Here is a 15939-nt window from a genome sequence, read left to right on the forward strand (position 1 = left end):
CAGAGGAGTGCCAGTACATGAGGTGACTGACAGGAAATAATAAAGTAGTGGGGTTTGGGGGTGGGGATATGGAAGTGTTGATCAGCCTTACTGTTTGGGGAAAGTAACCATTCTTGAGTCTGATGGTCCTGGCTTGAATGTTACATAGTTTCCTCCTTTTTGGGAGTGCGACAATTTGCTTTAAGTATATCCAATGACTTGGCCTCCACATCGATCTCTGGCAATGATTCCCACAGACTCACTATCCACTGGCTAAAGAAATTCTTCCTCATCTCTGCTCTAAATGAACATCTCTCTATTCTAAGGCTGTGCTCTCTGGTCCTAGCCTCCCCCAATATAGGAATCATCCTCTCTGCATCCATTCTGTTGTAGGTCTTTCAATAGTCAATAGTTCTCAATGAGATCCCCCTCATTCTTCTAAACTCTAGCATGTACAGGCCCAGTGTCATCAAACACTCCTCATATATTATCCCTTTGTTTCTGGAAATCATTCGCAAAACCTCCTCTGGACATTCTTCAATGCCAGAGGCCATTTTTAAGGGCAGAATTTCAGAACCCAAAAGACAGCAGGTCAAAAGGAGCCACATAAAGAGTATCGGAAGCTCTCAGTAGGTGCACTGTATTCTGCAAGTTTGATTTCTAAATTAAGATTTTATCTATACTTTTGTCAGTATTAATGCCACGACTCTTATTCATTTAGGCAAGACATATAGATGAGATCAGGATCAGAATCAGCATCAGGTTTATTATGTGTTTTATATGGTGTGAAATTTCTTATTTTTCAGCCACAGTACAGTGCAAGACATAAAATGACTATAAATTACAAAATAAATAAATAGTGCAGAAAAACAAATACTGAAGTAATGTTCTGAGGTTCATTGACATTCAGAAATCTGATTACAGAATTGAAGAATTTGTTCCTGAATCATTGAGTGTAGTTATCTAGGTGCCTGGACCACCTCCTTGATGGTAGAAACAAGAAGAGGCATCTCCTGGATGGTGAGGATGAAGAATGTTGTCTTCTTAGGGCACTTGCTCTTTTAAGATGTCCTCCATGGTGGATTGAGTCCATGATGGAGCTATTCACAATTAGAAATTTATACTGAATCAATAATGATGCATCAATTTAAATATTGATATTTATTGACATTTCTAACTTAGTTGACATACATGTTGTCAGCATGGCTGACAGTATAAATGTTTTGCTTTTGAAAATTATATAACCTCCCTCCACAGGTTACTGCCAACACATAAACTAACCAGTATTGGACTGATAATCTTCCATGAAAATATTAGTTAGTCATAATCTTCTATAGCATTCCAAAGAAAAAGATGGGTTCGCATTTTCACCCTGCAATGTAAACACAGAAACATAAATTTCATGAGATAGTTCCATAAGATATAGAAGCAGAAGTAGGCCATTTGGCCCATCGAATCTGCCTCACCATTTCATCATTTCTGATCCATTTTCCCTCTCAGCCCCAATCTCCTGCCTTCTCCCCATATCCCTTCATGCCCTGACCAATCAAGAATATTTCAACCTCTGCCTTAAGTATACATAAAGACCTGGCCTCCACAGTTGCATGGTAATTAATTCCATGGTATCACTAGTCCTGGTTAAAGAAATTCCTCCTCATCTAAAAGGATTCCCCTATATTCTGAGGCTGTGTCCTCTGGTTTTAGACAGTCCCATGATAGGAAATATCCTCTCACCACACCCATTCTGTCAAGGCCATTCACCATTTGATAGGTTTCAATTAGGTCACCCCTCATTCTGAAACCCAATGACTTACAGGCCCAGAGCCATTAAACGCTCTTAATATGACAAACTGTTTAATTCTGGAAACGTCTTCGTGAACTTCCTTTGAATCCTCTCCAGTTTCAGCACGTCCTTTCTAAGATAAGTGGCCCCAAGCAGCTCACAATACTCCAAGTGAGGCCTCACCAGTGCCCATTAAAGCCTTAACTCATCCTGCAAATTAACCTTTAGGGAATCTTGCACAATTATGCCCAAATCCCTTTGTTTCTCAATTTTGGTATTTTCTCTCCATTTAGAAAATAGTCAACCCTTTAATTTCTTCTACCAAATTGCATGACCAGAATCTTCTCAATATTACATTTCACCTGCCTCTTCATTCCCATTTTTATCTTAATCTGTTTGTCCTTATGTTCCTCTCTACTTTCTCAAAACTATCTGCTCCTCTATCTATCTTTATATTGTCTTTAAATTCTGCAACAAAGCCATCAATTCCATCATCCATTTAATGTGAAAAGAATCTTTCCCAACGCAGAACCCTGTGGAACACCACGGCACTGGCAACCAACCAGAAAAGGCACCTGTATTCCCAGTCTTTTCCTCCTGGCAATAGCCACTGCTTTATCCATGCTAGAATCTTTCCTGTAATACCATGGGCTCATAGCTTGTTAAGCAGGCTCATATGTTGCACCTTGTCAAAGACCTTCAGAAAACCCAAGTACACATTAATCAATTCTCCTTTGTCTATTCTAATTGTTAGTTCTTCAAAGAGTTCCAACAGAGACTTTTCAGGCAAGATTTTCCCTTGAGGAAACCATGCTGACTATCACTTTTTTTATCTTGTGCCTCTAAATACCTCAAAACCATATCTTTAATAATTGTCTCCAACATCTTCCTGACAACTGAGGTCAGACTAATTGGCCTATAATTTCCTTTTATCTGCCTCTCTCCCTTCTTGAAGAGTGGAGTGACATTTGCAATTTGACAGTCTGCCAGAACTATACGAGAATCTAGTGATTCTTGGAAGTTTATTACTCCACAATCTCTTCAGCCACCTCTTTCAGAACCAGGATCTAGGTGACATCTAACTTCAGACCTTTCAGTTTCCCAAGAATCTTCTCCCTAGTAATGGTACCTTCACACAGTTCATGACCCCTGACACTGGGAACTTCCACCATACTGCTAATGTCTTCAACAGTGAAGATTGATGCAAAACGCTTCTTCAGATCATCCACTATTTCTTTGTTCCCATTACTATCCCCCAGCATTGTTTCCAGCAGTTCAATATCCACTCTCACCTCTCTTTTACACTTTATGTATCTGAAGAAACCTCAGTTAAATCTAAATTTCACCTCACATTGCTGTCCATTAGGCACAGTTGTTACATGTATTTTCATCAGCTATCTTTACTCTAATTAAGAAAACAATTCATGACAAGGTTCTTATTAATACAATATTTACCTTAAAACTAAATGTTTGAGTGAAATAACATTTATTGAGTCAATCTTTTTATCTTATTTTAAACTTGTTGAGTAGTTGCTTGCCATTGTTCTCCTCACTTAAGTTAATTGGGTGTATAATTTTTTAATACTCAGGAATGAAAAATCAGCCTGAATGTCCTCAGTTATGCCCTTTTGCCCTGTAACAGGGTCCAATTCAACACTAACATAGCAGCTTCTTCGACTGAATTATACTCTATCGAATGACTTCATTGAGAGCCACTAGCTATCTGCTGCTTGATGTTCAGTTCATTTCTGATCTCTGCCCTAGCAAAGTGTTATGTGGAAAGTCGAGGCTGAAGGTTCAGATATAGATTCTTCTGACTTTCCGATCTGCTGCCAGCTTTAACTCTGAGTCACGGAGTGAAGACAGGGGTCAGATGTGGTGCATCTAATCCCTCAGCCTTACATCAATGAAGTTGGATTAAGAAACAACTGAGTAAAAAGTTAAGTGCTGCCAAGTGTTCCTTATGTTTATCTCCACTTACTTCTAATCCTTTAAAATAATTTTCATTTGATTTTAAAATCACTTCATTTTTATATAATTTAAAAATAGATGTTAGCTCGATCCAGAATGATCCTGTTTGTCTATCTGAGCACTATCAGAGGGTGTATTTAAAAACAGTTCCAAGACCTTGACATCACAAGCTGCTAAATGACTACAGTATCCTGGGTGAGGTCATTTCCCAAAGATCTGGTACCCAAGACATAGTCACCACCTGCAGCACACTCTGCCTCCTCATCCATTTCTATTAAGAATGGCATTCTTGACATTACAATGTTAAACAAACATGTACCATATAAACTACTCTTCAGAAAGCACTGTTAGCTGGCTTGGGTAACTAATTATTGAGAACACTGATATTCAAATCACAAGCAGTTTTTTTGTGATGTGCATATCAATCAGGGCATCAAGTTTAGGAACTAGGACATATTGCTGTCTTTGTTGATGCCACAAATATGTACAGCTTTGGTCACTCTCTTATAGAAAAGACCTGGTTAACACAGTAAGTCAAGTCAAGTCACTTTTTATTGTCATTTCAACCATTAACTGCTGGTACAGTACACAGTAAAAATGAAATAGCGTTCCTCCAGGACCATGGTGCTACATGAAACAACACAAAACTACACCAGACTATGTGAGACAACTGAAGGATACACTAGACTACATAAAACAACACAAAAACTACACTAGACTACAGACCTACACAGGACTACATAAAGTGCACAAAACAGTGCAGGGCAGTACAGTAATTAATAAATAAATAATAAACAAGACAAGGAACAAATAAACAAGTAAAGGAACAGAAAATATTTACAAGAGTGCAGCCAGAACTTGAGGGTAATGATTTACAGGTAGAAGTTGGACAGACTGGGTCATATTCCTTGGAACATAAGAAATTGAGGGGTGACCTTACGGAAGTGTAAAAAAATCATGAGAAGTACAGATAGGATGAATGCACGTTGTCTTTTCCCTTTGGAAGGTGTACTAAAAACTAGAAGGTGAATGATTTATAAAGGAACTGAGAAACAATGACACAGATGGTGATGTCTATATGGAATGCAGTACCAGAGGAAGTTGTTGAGGCAGGTACAACAATAACATTTGAAATACAATAGCATTGTATCATTTTTAATGCATGTATGCATTTCTAAATTACAATAAACAAGGACTGATTGTCCTCATAATCTAACAAAAAGTTATTTAGATAAGGATCTGGATAGGAGGCCTGTAGAGGGATATGGGCCAAGCAGAAGCAAATTGAACCAGCTCAGTGGCAGCATGGTCAACAATGATGGGTTGGGCAAAGGGCCGGTTCCATGGTGTTTTACTCTATGACTCTATCTAACTACTACATGAGTGTATGGAGGAATCTTAGTAGCTAAGACATTATCTAAGACATTGAGTCCTCATTAGACTCAAATAGAAACAAAGCATTTCAGAAAACATAAAGTGTATTCTAACAGGCCAGTGGCTTTTTTTCCCTATCTATACTATTTCTGTCTTCAGTTGAACTAATCTGGGGTGCCAATTCACTAATGCTCACTTCCAGTTTCACCCCCAACTAGTCAATGAAAAAATTACCAAATCCCCTTGAATAACTTTTGTCAGCAGAACAGATTAATTTTCGATAGCATAATAGATCTACCAGCAAGTTGAATGCAAATATTCAGATCACAAGGCATAGGGTGCCTAAGACTTTTTGCTCAGTACTGTATTTGCCAACGTGGAGCACAACGGGAGTCTGTAAATCTGACGGGATCAAAAGGTGTTGGGAATGGCAAGGATTGAGCACTGCAGGAGGGTTGTGGGTTTGGTGGCCAAAGGCAGAGTGTGTCATGGGTGCAGACAGACCCAGGTCTGAGACACCAGGCAAGTTCTTTTGATTCCAGACAGTTGGTTATTGGTCATTACAGAGTACCTTTCTGGTGCTTCCCACTTCCTCCCCTCTCCCTTCCTCTTTTCCCAGCCATGATTTCCCTCTTCCTGCCCTGTTCCCACTTTCAGTTCATATAGACTGAATATAGACTGATATAGAGACCCATATCAGAATTAGGTTTATTATCACTAACATATGTCATGAAATTTAGTTTCCTTTTGTGGTATCAGTACAGTTCAATATATAAAATTACCCCAGCAGTGTATGCGTTAGGAACTCCAGCAACAGTATATATGTGCCTAAGATTTTTACACAGTACTGCACATGTTTGTTGAACACTGTAAGGTCAAAATAGCATTCTTAATAGAAATGGGTGTCTCAGAATGGAGCTCAGGATTTTTTTGATTCCTTATTGATCAACCAAGTTAGCAGAGAAAGACAGACTTTCATGAAATGCTTGATTAAGTAACTTTATTTGTCTTCATTAAAAAAATAAATCAGTAACTCAAGATTTTTTTACTCTTAACTAGAGGTCTAATTCAACTTCTAACTACAGCTACAAATCTATTCTAACTCATCTAAAAGAACAAAATTCCTTATTTGAATCTTCACTTACAAAGCAAGCTCAAGGTTGCATGCAATTCATTGTGATACTCATCACCAGCAATAAACAATTAGTAATGCTGCTTGCATATTTTTACTGTTCAGTCTTCAGCCACCAGGCAGCCACAACACTTGACGATACATGAAGAGGCATCAAAGTCACCAGGTATTGACCATGAACCAGTCCATGAAGAAGCTCCAAGGATACCTTGAAACAAACTACCATACTACAAAGATGCAAAAATCTGCAGATGCTGGAAATCCAAGCAACACACACAAAATGCTGGATGAACTCAGCAGTCCAGACAGCAACTATGGAACAGTGTAAACAGTCGACATTCCAGGCCAAGACCCTTCATCAGGACTGTCCTGTTGAAGGGTCTTGACTCAAAGAATGGACTTTTCTTTTTCATAGATACTCCCTAGCTTTCTGAACTCCTCCAGAATTTTGATTACATTGCAAACAATCATACTGTTCAGGATCTCCCTTATCACCATTAGAAGTGACTAACGACTCCATATAAGGCAAGACCGCTGATTATGCAATTGATTGGAAACTACCACATCATTTCCAGTAAACTGTCTCTGACAGGCTTTCCTGTGTAACCAAAGCTCAAAATCAAACTTGAGTAAATTAACATGTCAACATATTCAGCCAGTTTATAGCTGTTGCAACATGGATAATACTAATGGTCTTTCATCTTACCACAATATATAAAGGATAAAGGGAGTGTTGAATGTTGTTGTTAAGTGATGGTGAGATGAACTTCTCTTTGAGTCAATTACAAAATCATTAAATATTTTTTCTAAGGCAGTGGATGTTGTATACATGGACTTCAGTAAGGCCTTTGACAAGGTCCTGCATGGGAGGTTAGTTAGGAAGATTCAGTCGCAAGGTATACATGGAGAGGTAGTAAATTGGATTAGACATTGGCTCAAATGGAAGAAGCCAGAGAGTGGGAGTAGAGGATTGCTACTCTGAGTGAAGGCCTGTGACTAGTGGTGTGCCACAGGGATCAGTGCTGGGTCCATTGTTATTTGTCATCTATATCAATGATCTGGATGGTCATGTGGCAAATTAGATCAGTAAATTTGCTGATAATACAAAGATTGGAGGTGTAGTGGACAGTGAGGAAGGTTTTCAAAGCTTGCAGAGGGATTTGGACCAGTTGGAGGAATGGGCTGAAAAATAGCAGATGGAGCTTAATGCAGACAAGTGTGAGGTATTGCACTTTGGAAGGTCAAACCAAGGTAGAACATACAAGGTAAATGGTAGGACACTGAGGAGTGCAGTAGAACCGAGGGATCTGGGAGTACAGATACATAATTCCATAAAAGTGGCATCACAAGTAGATAGGGTTGTAAAGAGAGCTTTTGGTACATTGGCCTTTATAAATCAAAGTATTGAGTATAAGAGTTGGAATGTAATGGTGAGGTTGTATAAGACATTGGTGGGACTGAATTTGGAGTATTGTGTGCAGTATTGGTCACCTAATTACAGGAAGGATATTAATAAGGTTGAAAGAGTGCAGAGAAGGTTTACAAGGATGTTGCCAGGACTTGAGAAACTGAGTTACGGAGAAAGGTTGAATAGGTTAGGACTTTATTCCCTGGAGCGTAGAAAAATGAGGGATGATTTGATAGAGGTGTATAAAATTATGATGGGTATAGATAGAGTGAATGCAAGCAGGCTTTTTCCACTGAGGCCAGGGGAGAATAAAAAAGAGGTCATGGGTTAAGGGTGAAGGGGGAAAAGTTTAAAGGGAGCATTGGGGGGGCTTTTTCACACAGAGAGTGGTGGGAGTGTGGAATGAGCTGCCAGATGAAGTGGTGAATGCGGGCTCACTTTTGACATTTAAGAACAACTTGAACAGGTATATGGATGAGAGGGGTTTGGAGGGATATGGCCCAGGTGCAGGTTAGTGGGACTAGGCAGAAAAATTGTTCCGCACAGCCAAGAAGGGCCAAAGGCCTGTTTCTGTGCTGTACTGTCCTATGGTTAATTGAACACCAGCCCCAATGGTGCTATCAGCGCCTGTAATGAAGCCTGAGCTCACAAGACAATGGGATACCTTGTGGCGAAGATGAACTCCTTCCTTGTTATTTTCAATCACTGCCTCTAAAGAGGCCTCTCAGGAGTAAAAAGAGACAGAGCAATGGAAGCTGTGGCTCATCTCTATTTATCTTCCGCATTCTCTCTCACTCTCCCTCAAGTATTGTTTTATTAAACTACTCCATCAATGAGGCTGCAAAAGTATGAGGCTTCCATAACAATGTCAGAGTCATAAATAAATCAGTTGTTCTTATGTGAATTGCAAGAATTTATTGAATCATTCTGGGATTGAGAAAGCATTGTATCGTGACATCTGGGTGTTATAGTGATTAAGAGTCATTCTATTAAATTAATGTCCTTGACATTTGTATTAGATTAAAAATAGGTTCAATATAAACCTGGACAACTAGTCAAGTAACTCTTGAATTTTGGGTAATGCAAGTTCATAAGAAATGGAAGCAGGTGCAGCCAATTGGATGCTGGTGCCTTCTCTTTTATGCAATAAGATCATGACTGATCTTTTTATCTCAATACCATTTTGCAGAACTAGCCACAATGAAATGATGGGAGCTGACTCGATGGGCCAAATGGCCTAATTCCGCTTGTATATCTTTGGTAGTGTGGTCTTAAAACATGGAGAAACCTTCAGGAACTCCCACAGACCCCAATGCTCCTGTGATTATAGTCTCTGAGGCTAATGTGACAGCATCCTTTAGGAGGGTGAACCCATGGTAAACATCTAGCCAATACAGGGTACCTGGCCAAGTACTACAGCCCTGTGCCAATCAACTGGCTGGAGTTTTCACCGTTACCTTTAACGTCTCGCAACAACAGTGATTTCTTGTGATACCCACCTGCTTTAAGCAAGCTTAAAATACACTGGTGCCTAAGAAAGACATGGTAACCTGCCATAATTATTATTGTCCATTAACACTTAATTCCACTGTGCTGAAGTGCTTTGAGAGGTTGCTGATGAAACATATCAATTCCTGACTGAGGAGCACTTGGATCCACTCCAAATTGCTTACCATCAGAACTGGTCGTTAGCTCTTCACTCAACCGCAAAACATCTTGACAGGTAGGATCTTCATTATTTACATCTCTGACATTCAATACTATCAGCCTATCAAAGCTAATCAATAAGTTTCAATACCTCCTTGTGCAATTAGATTCTTTATTTCCCCAATCAGTCCAGACTGGCCACAACATCTCCACCACAATCTTCATCAGCACAGGTCCACCACAAGGCTGTGTGCTTAGCACCATGTTCTACTCTCTTTATACTTGTGACTGAGGTTAAGCTTAACTCCAATACTATCTTTATTTTTGATAATGACACCACTGTCACTGGCCAAATCAAAGATGGTGACAATTCAGCAGATAGGAGGGAGGATCTGGCTGAGTGGTGCCATAAAAACAATCTCTCACTTCATGTCAGCAAGACCAAGGAGCTGGTTATTGACTTCAGGAGAGGAAATCAGGGGTCCTTGAGCCAGTTCTCAAAGGGGATCAGAGGTGGAAAGGATCAGCAACTTTAAATTACTTGGTGTTATAATTTCAGAGGAACATAAGCTCATAAGCCATTACAAAGAAACCACAGCAGCACCTCTACTTGTTTAGAAGTTAGCAAAGATCTAGCATATCATATAAAACTTTGACAAACCTCTACAGATGTGTGGTGGAGAGTATATTTTGACTGGTTGCATCGCAGCCTGGTAAGGAAACACTGATGTCCTTGAATGAAACAGCCTGGAAAAAGTAGTGGATACACCCAGTTGATCATGGGTAAAGTAATCCTCAGCGCTGAGCACATCTACATGGATCACTGTCGCAGGAAAGCAGCATCTAACATCAAGAATCCCCATCATCCATTTCGTGCTCCCTTCTCACTATTGCCATCAGGAAGAAGGTACAGGAGCCTCAGGGCTCACAATATCACATTCAGAAACAGTTATTACTCCTCACCCATCAGGCATTTGAACCAGAAGGGATAATTTCTCTGAACTTCACTTGTCCCATCGCTGAACTGTTCCCATAACCTATGGTCTCACTTTTAAAGGACTCTTCATCTCAAATTGCATTTATGTATTTGTTCACTTACTGAGATGCAGTGTGTAAGAGACCTTTCTGGCCATTTGAGCTTCGCAGCCCAGCAACCCCTGATTTAATTCTATCCTAATATGGGACAATTTATAGTGACCACTTAACCTACCAACCGGTATTTCTTTGGAATGCAGGAAGAAACTGGAGCACCCAGAGGAGAATGTATATATTCCCAGCAGTGAGAATTGAACCCCAGTCACTGGTACTATAAAGCGATGTTCTAACCACAATGCTACTGTGTCACCCATAGTTTCAATATTTTCTGCTTGCTTGCTTATTTATCTATCTACCTATTTAACTATCTATTTTTTCTTATTTCCTTATTTATTATTTTTTTTCTTTTGTATTTGCACAGTTTATTGACTTTTGCACATTGGTTGTTTGTCTGTCCTGCTGGGTGCTGTTATATTTCTTGGATTTACTGTGAATGCTCACAAGAATGTGAACATTTAAATGAAACTCACGGTTGTATATGGTGATGACGCATGTACTTTGACAATAAATTTAGTTTGACCTTTGAAACTTCTTCACACCTTATCCAATTCCAACTCGTTTCTGGCAACACATTCCTAAGACCTCTGAATAAACAATGTTTGCTTCATAAAACTCCTTTAAACTACCTCTCCCACTCCATACCTTAAACCTGTGTGCTCCAATGATTGATATTTCTACCCCAAGATTAAAGACCTACTGTCCACCAGATCTATGTATCTGAGTTTTATACAATATATTCAGTAACTGAGCATTACAGCCCTCTTAGATGGGAGCCTAGAAAATAAATACTCGTCACTGGATGAACACATGCTAACAAAATCAAGTAACACAACGGTGTATAAACATCATCTGACATTTGTTACCAATGCATATACTATGAGTATAGAAGTCAAGTTTCTATACCTTTGCCATTAGATTTCATTGGCCCATGAAATCACAAACACTGCCTCACTATTCCTCCTTTTGCACTATCTATATATTTAAACTTATAGTTGTTCTGCTATGCAAAACAACATATTTTATGACATATGTCTGTGATAATAAATCTGATTTTGTTTCTGATTCTGAACATGAAACATTGGTTTTATTTATGGTAAAATAGTAATATTCTCTGCCACAGTTCAAAACAGATCATTCCACATTGAGAAGCAGATCTTATTAAAACTCTGGATTGAATTCTTCTTTTTGTTGAACAAGCCATTTTAGGTCACGGAATGAAAACTCAACAGCTTTAAGAGCAGATTCAACATACATAGGTTTTTAATGTGAAGTACAGGTACATGTTTTTCGATTTGGTACTTTCTAAACACATTTTCTCAAAATACACATACTACCATTACTGGATAGATATAACATTATCAATTTGGGCTCACATTGCAGTGTAAACTTAGTCATATTGATGTGTTTTCAATTGCTCACATTCAACACAGATGTCCTTAAATTTATCTTGCCCTTAAGGTGGGATAGAATACAGTACTTCGGCTGAAAATTGTAATTTTTTGCTGCCTGTTTCACTGGAAGTAATAAGCATACTCGGTTCTATACATGGCTATGGACTTACAATTTTGTCTCCTCATATTATTGGAACATTTCCATCTCCAAGGAATCTCAGCAAGAGAGATGCACTGAAATGAAAATTGAGAACACAATCGACTGTCACCATTCTGATGAAGAACCATCTGATAATATTAAATCTCCTTTCATTTATTGATATCAATGGAAATAAATATCAGCAGCTGATGCTCACAACTTGCAGTTGGGATATTTTAGGTCTAAATATAAACCAAGGCGACAAGCAGTATGGTGTGAGTAAATAATCACATAGTATGTGTTTAAATTGTTGACTTGTTGCATTTTATGTGCATGGAAAAGGTCAAAGATTTCAGATTGAATGCATGCAGTAAGTGATTATAACTTACAGCTTCCTGCTTTCATCTCTACATTTCATTCTATTTGTGACTGAACATTCATCTGGAGTCAGTGAATGCAATGCCAGTTAATGACAAGAAAAGGCCATCCACTCAAAATAATGCTACTTCTCCAGTCCTCTTAAAATTCATTGTCTTGCTTCTGATTTCATTGCTTTTAATGCCACTTGATTGAAGTTGTCCTATTTGCTATTTTAACATGGTCGCCTAGAAACCAGATCCCGTGGTCCCTTGTTCTTTATACAATAATTGATTCAATTGCAGTAAAAAAAATCAATTGCATAAGGAAAAATGATAAAATAATCAAAAAGCTGCAGAGGTGTGAAATTCAAAATAACTGAAAATGCTGGAAATATTCCGTATAGCAAGCTTTTGATCAAAAATATTAACTCTTTCTCCACATTTGCTGGCTGACCTGTAAACTGTTTCCTGCATTTCCTGCGAAGGGTATCAGGATCTTCACTGTTCAGGCGATGCTTCTCCTTCATTATAAGAGGTCTCAAGTTGTGAGGTATGGTGCAAGAAATTATTTCTGGTATGTCCTCCATAAGTAACATATTTGCACTTAGTTATGGTCTTAGGCCACCTTCTGGCACCTGTCCAGGCCTTATGCTTCTGGTGCTTAGCTTTGAGGCTCTCCTCCACTTTGAAGATTTGTGGACCAGAGGTTCCTGAGAGTCAATCCTCCTGTCATTTACCCTCCACCCAGCTGCTCCATGATCTCCTGCCTTTTCCCATTCCCACTGCTTACCCTCCAATGATTGCCTAACTCTTATCCTGACCTGACAGCTCCCCACAGTCTCACGCCAAGGTAACACCTGAATGGTTGCAATCTCTGATCTAAAGACAAACTTCCCCCTCCCACCGATACCACTTCAGGTTTTTGACAATTTCTTTACTTTCCAATGAGTTTATCCATCCAATCAGCTTCAATTTCTCCTACCATTTATGGTCTAACCTCATCCCATGTTCTCTGTTCCCATACTCCACCATGACAATCTATTTACCAAGGTTTGAACTGCCTTTTTCTGCTCAATGTTTGTGTACTCCAACAAGGCAGAATACTCTAAAGATCTGTAGCAGCCAGCCTTTGACAATATTTATCAAATCCGTGTGCATCTCCTACTTAGAATTTGCATGGAACTTGCATGGAACTTGCAAAGGTATTTTAAGACATCGTTCATTTTCTTAGGCACTCCCTTGAACAGAGAATGATTTTATTTCCACTCTATTTTGGTGATTTCTGAGGTGACAGATGAGGCCAATGTGGTTTCACATGGCCAACCACACACTATCATAGAGGAAGTCCAGGCTCCTTCTAACACTCATTCAGTATTGTGTGCTTCTGATCACACCATTGAGGCGGTCCTCCCTGATGAATGTTTGTAGAGCAGAGGTTCCCGAGAGTCAGCATGGCTCCAATCCTTCCAGGAAACTTTCCTCCATCTTTGAATCTTTTCCTCCACCAACATGGCAACCTCTTCTCATGATGGAGCTTGAAGAACATGTTTCAGGAGTCTTGTGTTAGGTATGCAAAGTATATGGTCTGCACAAAGGAGTTGGCTGAGTATAACTAGAATTTGGATGCCTGAGAGAAGACACTTGGACCTTGGATCTCTTTTCCTCCCAGTTTAGGAGGATTCTGTTGAGACAGAATTGTTGATATTTTTCCAGTGCCTCAGGATACTTGCTGTCAGAATTCAAGATCTCAGAAACATATAGGAGGGATCAATGTTGCCACTCAACTACAAGCTTTGTGCAAGATCTGCAGTCATGATTTTTAAACAACTTTCCCCCTAATCAACTGAAAACATGTTGAAGATGGTGGTAAATTTCCTCACTGATATATGCCTTCCCTGACAGATGGTTTCCAATAAATAAAAAAAAAACCTCGTTTACAGCACTGAACTTTTATTTTCGGAGTTGGACTGCACAGCAGAGGCAGTATCTTAGAGAATTTTAGTCATGCAGATTTCGAATGTTAGTTTTATCTTCAAGTGTGCTTCACTGAACAAGTTGACAATGTGTTACAGCTCATCCTCTGAACACATTCAACCCAAATAATGTATACATTCTGCACCTCAACCACCTTGGTTCTGGAATGTAACTGCCATAGATAGAATAGTTTCCCATAAGTACTAAAGATAAGCTTCAATCTCAAGAGAAGTTTGTTGGAGAGATGTGTACAATGTGACAGGTGAGACTGAAAAAGTTTAGCCTTGTTTCCATCAGCATTGGTGCTATTACAAATTGATTGGAGCCATCATGAAGAAAATGTAAGGAAACAAGTTTTTTGGGCAGCCAAATTTGGGCAGCATCGGTGCTCTATTTGAAAGGGTCAAGAGCTTTAGGATGCCACAGAATCCCATGTGTAGATGTCAGTGCTGCTCCCTGCATTTCCCATGGAGATGTCATGCTGTTAAAATCATTTTTACTGCATACATGGAGTTCATTCATACTGCATTTCATAGAGCAGCTCTTTGACCACTGGAAAAAGACGGTTGAAGGGAAGTTGGGAAGTGACTTTCCTTGTGGTGACAACCAGCCCTTGAACAAAATCATTGACACCCAATACATAATGTATCTTTATAATTACCATATATTTTTGAGGTCATCATGAATTAACTGTTAACCACCTCCTCTAATGGCAGCTAACCTCAAATTATTTTTTGGTCTAACACAGTTTACGACATGGTGAAGAGGGGTGTGAAGTTAATACGGAATTACACGTCTTTCTTTTAGTTAAAGATACCGGAAAATTTATGCGATGTTCATTCAAGTAGCAGCAGTGAAATTTCCACTTAAACTAAAATAAATTTATTATGAACCACAGGCAACACAGTTTTTAAATCACATTGCTGGAAGTTTTACTCCAATTCCTTACTTTCCTTTGTTTCCTTCTTGCCATGTCATTGCCTAAGAGTAATTTTTCAATTTTTCCTTTTCATTTTTGTTCTTAATTGTTAATAATTACTTCACATCTAAGAGATGCCCCAGGAACTACCTTCACTAAGGAATGGGTGAAAAAAAGTTGAATCTTTAGAGATGTCTTAAATCAAAACATAACAGTGATTACCATAGTGGGCACAAAGAAATAATTACACAGTGACGCAATGAAAGAATTGACTTACTGTGTTTGTTGTTTTTAAGTGAGGTAAAGGCCAACCATTCAAGATTAGATGCTTTCAGAATGATGTGTATGCAGCCTATAATTTCCATAACTGTAGGAAACCTTGAGTTTGTTGTAGTATTTTCTCTTACAGTAAAATTAGTGGCCATGGGATAAAGATGATTTCATGACATTTTCAGCAACATCTAATTTGCATAATAATAAGTTATACTACAATTTGACCTTCTTAAATAATGTTCGTTATCAAGAAATGGTTGATCATTAGACCCATTGCATTACTTCCCATTTAGCAATCAACAGTAGCTTCTGTCATATTTCAATGGAGTTTCCTAAAATTATCCTACTTTTGAAACTACCAGTTCACAAATAACTTTCCACTACTTTTTGCTTCCCATGTTTTTACCTTGCTTCTTCAATGCCACTAAAGTCTGAAGAAAAAGTATTAATGCAGTCACTAAAAATGGAGGATCTTAAAATATACTGCACACAAAG

The sequence above is a fragment of the Hypanus sabinus genome, chromosome 10 (genome assembly GCF_030144855.1).
Source record: "Hypanus sabinus isolate sHypSab1 chromosome 10, sHypSab1.hap1, whole genome shotgun sequence".
Taxonomy (NCBI): domain Eukaryota; kingdom Metazoa; phylum Chordata; class Chondrichthyes; order Myliobatiformes; family Dasyatidae; genus Hypanus; species Hypanus sabinus.